Here is a 6,205-nt window from a genome sequence, read left to right as displayed (position 1 = left end):
ATTTGTAAAGCATTTATGCTTTTTGACTTAGTCCAGTTGTAAGGTGTATAAAATAAAGCAAAAAAGTTTCTGTAGAAAAATATCCCCCATTAAGAAAAACACTCTTTGCAAAATCAATCCACCAAAAAATCTTTTAAATTATTTTTGTTTGTTATAAACACCTTATAATTGGATTAAGTCATTAATTTTTAATGTTCTATTTTCATTAGAATTGATTTCTTTTGATCCACTATAATATTCTTGAAGTTCTATAGCTTATTCCTCTTTGTTCTCTATTTTCATTTACTCATTATTATTCTCATTTTTTCTTTTCTAATTTTTTAAAACTTTATATAAACAGAATCATTCTTGAATGCAATAAAGACTTTTACATTGGGACCACAGTCCAAAGTTCTTAACTTAAGATATTTTTACCCATTTAGAATGGTTGCAAAAAGAACTTCTCTAAAAATAATGGACAGTAGATCTAAAAGGAAGCTAATTTGGGTGGTTAGTAGTCAAGTTTTAACTTTAATGATTGTTTCTTAAATGCATTGTGTCAAGCATATTTGGTTTGTTTATAAACATTGCAGAAAGTCTTAATTGCATTGAATAATGGTGTTATCTTATTCAAATTTAAGAAAAAAAGTTATCTAAAATAATTATTCATCCTTTCATATTGATTTTCTCATTCATGATCATTTTACTATACTAATATCTTCCATAAATTCCTTCCAGCTATCCTTGTATCCATTTTCAAACCTTAATAATTCATTTTTCTTTTTTTCAATTGAAGTTGGTAACATTTACATGTAAAATTATGAAAAAGAAAAACACTGGGGTTAATATTTTTTTTTAATTTTAACCAACTGCTTTTGAATAATCTTTCACTGCTTTGTATATATTAGCACAACTAAACCCTTGTTACTAGAAGATGTAATCGCCACAACAACAACAACCGACCAAACTATCTTCACTGTGGTTGATGATACTAAATCTACTGAGAAACAGCAAATAACAGACACTCCTGGTGATGGTCTTGATTCTCTGACAACAGTTACAAGTATTCGTACTGTCACAACAGTACCTGATACATTTTTTGTTCGGACAACAACTGATACCACTACTGACTTTGCGGATGACTCTTTTGGTGTGGGTAAGACTGAGCGAACAACTATTGTAACGGCTGCAGGGGAGGTTGACAATGTTGCCACAACTTTAGAGGATATTGTTACAGAAGAACCAACAACAAGAAGACCTGTTATTGTTACAACAACTGAAGAAGTTGATAACACTGATGCTGTCACAGAAGAGTTTTTTGACGATGATCCTGAATTTAATGAAGTTGATAATGAAGGAGGTAAAAATATTGTATGTTTGAATTAAAAACTATCGGGGACAGATTATAAATATTAAAGTGAATCTTGTCAAGGGCATAGATTAATGATTTAAATAATTTAGCTGGGGAGTTTGGAGTTCTACATGGTTCATTGTTTGGTGTATCAATATAATGCATTTTGTAATGGATTACAGAACTAATATCTAGATATGAGTTAATAAGAATAAGTAGCTGGTTTTAAATTGTTGGACTAATTTAAAAAAAAAAATACTTATTGTTAAATGGCAAAGGATAAATAATGTACTTTGATAGTGTTTCAAAAGAGTTGTTGGTGGTTTCTCTCGAAATGCCTTGTTGATCAAAGAAATCCCAATCCCCTTTATCTTTAAACAGATTGAAAAGTTGGGGTAGTTTTTCTTTTCTTTGTTACTTAGATAATATTAGGTTAGGTTATAGTAGGTGCTGGGTAGCCTCATACGGTTTAAGCATAGCAACCCCCCCCCCTCCAATCTTCACTTTACTTTTATTTTAAAAATAAAAGGGGAGGGATTAATGCTCGATAGGAGCTTTGAGGGAAAACTCCAGGATGTGAATTTATTGAATTTGTGCATTTTTGGTATATCAAATGGTTTTAAGTAATCATAAATTAACCCTTTTAATGTAGTTTAAATAGTTGTTAATGTATTAATGGTCATAAAAAATTATATTAAGTTTGCTAAAAAAAAGGTATTATCAAATCATAATATCAAAATATTCATAACAAAAAAAACTTTGTTGAATAAATCATAAAATGAGATACTAATCGTAGAATGGAAGTACATAAAACTTGCAAAGCAATAATTAGCCTCCTGCCCTAAATGGAAATGCGAATTATTTTGGATACCCCACCCTCATTCTTCCCCTCCCCCATTATGTAACCCTTTTTTCTGCAAAGCATCAATACATACAAAATTGGCTATGTAATAGGATATGGAATAAATAGAAAAGTAAATAAAATAATTCAACTTTAGTAGTTTTCGGTATTAATTATTTTCCTTACTATTTAATTAAGTACTTAAATGTGTGGTACACTCAACTAAGTTCAAACATATTTTTTTGTTTTTCTGGCTACAAATAGATTGAAATATTACAAAAATAAGAAAATTTTAGAAAAAAGCCTTAGTTTTGAATGTATCCACTTTAAATGCTATCTCATGTTTTTGATTTTTTTGACCAAGTGATTTTAACAAAGTAGTTTTCCTTTCCCTTTATACATGAAGATACCTTAACTAGCAAACTGCTTAATGAATTCCGGGTTTTTTCATCAGAGAGCAAACAACCACCCAATAATGGAAAAACGAATAAACAAAAGGCTGACGGTGATTGGTCTATTTAGAGGCTTTTTGTTTGCAAAACAATTTACGTCTAGAATAGATTTGTTGATGTAATGTTGTTGTTTTATTTTTAATTTGCATGAAATTAACATATACTAACAATGTAAAGATATCTTTTGCTTACAATTTAAATAATTTTGACATATATTATCTAATAAAAGGTACATTCTAATTCAAAGAAACTACTACAAATAAGTTTCTTATTGAAAAAATTGTAAGCATTAGGTTTTTTACAAAAAAAAATAATCTGTTAAGGTTTTAATAAACAAAATAGCCCTCCTGCAGCATTTTGTGTGTGGTCCAATTGGGGCACGTGGAGCACCTGCTCCAAATCCTGCGACAAGGGCGTACAAAACCGGTTTCGCTTGCTTCTCATTGGTCCCAAAAATGGTCGTGCAGCAGACGAACAAAATGGCGGCCTATTTTCGCGCCAAAATTCAGAACTGTGTCCCGGGCACAGAGAGGAGACGCGGGTGTGCAATAGACATACCTGTCATGAAGGCAAGTCTAGGAGTTATGGCACAACCAGTTTTATTGTCAATGGACCATCTATAACCTCCCAAACCCCTAAATCTGCAATTTCAGCAGTGAAAAATTATGAATCTTATCAAAAATAATTGAAAATAAAGAAGCTTTACAAAGTGTCTAAAAAAATCAGCCATGTGACGTCATAAAAATGAGGGATTATCCGTTTTTATTTACGGTTTTTTTCATAGCTGATTTTTTTAGACACTTTGTAAAGCTTCAAAATAAAGGAGTTTTGGGGTTATGGGTATTTCATTGGCAATATGTGGGCAATTTCACATGAATAATCACAAAAATCACCCATTCACTTTTTATCACATATTAAAATTGTATTTTCTATTCCAACACAAAAAAATTCCCACAAACACAATTGCACCATATGCAATTATCTGACATCAAGAGTATAATATATTTCATCTACGAAAAACTAATGTTTGGTGGCGAAATAGTTTTACTACAGATGAAATATCCCCTCCTGATATGAGTTGCATCCGGAAGAATGAGATGGATTATTTTATTGTTGTTTGGGAATTTCCTCAAGATTAGTATTATTAAGTTAAAAATGTCACATTATACTGGCTTAAGGTTGCAAAATTTATTTGATGTTGGAAGCGCAGCAATAACATGAGGTGGATTCTTAAAAAAAACTTTCCGGCTCACGGCCTCAATAAAATTAGTGAGACTCGCTAATTTTTTTGTGAAAAATCCTCCAAAATTGCATAAAAAATCTACAAAAATTAAATAAAATCATAAAAACTTATTTACATAAGATTTTGTTTAATTTTTGTAGATTTTTCACAAAAAAATTTAAGAATCCACCTCTGATTATGTCTTATTATATATTCGTCTAAGAAGCAAAATTGTACAGTCTTCTCTTTTTTCGCTGAGAGAATTAGGGCTTTAATTCTAAAATACTTTTATTTGATAATAATTTGTTGTTACCCTTTTTATGAATATAACTTTCCTTGGTTTGCATGCATATATGTATTGACGGGCCACTTTTAATTCACTATGATAGTTGTAGACACTTCTGTTTTAGAGATCTTCAGCAACGTTTATATATAGCACACATCCAAATACTTATGGGATATGATTTGATAAAATGTTAAATTGCATTAATCTCATAAATTTAGGAATAGGTTATTATATAACAAATATATTTCCAACCAAATTATTATTTGTACAAATTTTTCTTTCAAGGCTTATTGTCATAATTCTTATATTAAAGTAACAGGATGTGTGTGAGTCTGTACGTGTGTCTTCTAATCTTTTCTTTTTAAAACTAAAATTAATTTCACTTGTGGTGAAAGAAAAGATTTCGATTTATTTAAGTGCTATTGACCCCACCCTTTCTCCCTGATTTAATCTAGAAAAATAAAACAAATCTTCTTATGTTAGTTACACTAAGATCAACCTTTCAACAATTGCACTTTTGACGGCAAAACTTCTTCATTATTATTTTCGTTTGTTCGTTTTGGCAATGAACGTTAACTATTCATATTTAACAACTTAGGTTCTATTATGAAATACATATGTATATATTATTTCAATATTGCATATTTTTTATCAATTATCTAACAAAAAGGATTACTATTCTAATAATGAAATAAATAAAATTGATATGATTACATCACAATCCTCTGTATGATATAATAGTTGCAAAAAAAGAAAATCATACATTAGTTTTTCTTTATATAAATATCCTTTCCTTTTGATAAAATATTATGAATACCTACTTATGGATAATGTGAACCTTGTTCTCACTTCCTTAGTTTAAAATAAGCATCTGCTCTAAATGTATCAATGAGTTGACAGTTTTTAGTAGCGCAACTGCTCCATGAGTGTTTTATGTTTGTCAGTATGTCATTCTTTCCGACTTTCCATTATGAAATGTTATTTGCAATGCCTGATTTAGTTGAAATTATTGGCGGAAAAGTTTGATATTGTAGTTTGTATGATTAAATCTAGTTTTAAAACCACTACATGATTACAAAACTTTGGGGAGCAGTATAATTTACAGTCCATTGTCCACTCCCTCCAACGGTCAACCTACTTTTTTCCTTTCCCCACATTTTCATATGCATTGTATTGCATTGCTAAACCTGTTCCCGCATTTTGTGTTTTCAAAAGTCTTCGCTGCTAATACTATTGTGAATTATCGTTCTTGTTTTTCTTGTTAATTTTTAAAAGTCATTATTTTTTATATACTCTTACTTTCAATAGGTTCCTTTTTCTGCGCCTTTTTGCAGAAAAATGACTAATTTTATCTAATTAGAAAAAAATAACAAAGATTTTAAAAATATCAAAGCCTTAAAATAACTCAATTACACAATTAATTTAGTTTAAAAAAGGAACATATATAAATTACATTAATACATATGCAACCCTGAAAATAATTTTCTGAAAGATTTAGTGTGACATGATTAATTGAACACATTAATAAAGTTATATTTCTACTGCAAGCGTGAGGGCTGTTTATTAGCTTGTATTGGCTGAAACTTGTATCCTTAAGAAAACGGCACATTTTAGCCTTTACAAACAAAGAGTTACTGATTTACGAATGGTAAGACGTTTAGACATTCACTCACACCAGGGGCGTCCAAGCTTTTTATTTTGAAGGGGGTAATATTTTTTTAGGGGGGGGGGTAATTCTTGTTTTGGGGGGGTAAAATGGCGCGCAAAGCGCGATGCAAATTTTTTTTACCCCCCCAAAATTTTTACCCCGGGGGTAAAATTTGCTTGGGGGGGGTAATTACCCCCCCCTGAAATCTGTTGGCAGGGGTAAATTTAGTTTACCCCCCCCCCCAAAATTTACCCCCGGGGTAAAATTTTTTGGGAGGGGGGTAATTTAAATTTTATTTAATATATAGTATTAAAAATTTTTTTTTATTAGAGATTTTTTATTTTGGGGGGTGGGGCTATTTACCCTCCAAAATTGTTTGGGGGGGGTAAATACCCCCTCCTAAATGGTTGGGGGTGCCTACGGCAC

General features: G+C 30.7%; 1 protein-coding gene across 1 annotated transcript in view; it reads left to right on the top strand.

Moving 5' to 3' along the window:
- The first annotated feature begins 878 nt into the window (after positions 1–878).
- LOC145321470 (uncharacterized) overlaps positions 879–6,205 on the top strand; it is a 44,643-nt gene continuing 39,316 nt past the window's right edge. The window contains exons 1-2 of the mRNA XM_080162891.1: positions 879–1,339; positions 2,947–3,192. The gene's annotated coding sequence lies outside the window, so the exon portion shown is untranslated. The remainder of the gene's footprint in view (positions 1,340–2,946; positions 3,193–6,205) is intronic.

This window comes from Acartia tonsa, chromosome 6 (genome assembly GCF_053477335.1).
Source record: "Acartia tonsa isolate MP-2025a chromosome 6, ASM5347733v1, whole genome shotgun sequence".
Classification (NCBI taxonomy): domain Eukaryota; kingdom Metazoa; phylum Arthropoda; class Copepoda; order Calanoida; family Acartiidae; genus Acartia; species Acartia tonsa.
This window is presented reverse-complemented; position numbering and strand designations above follow the sequence as displayed.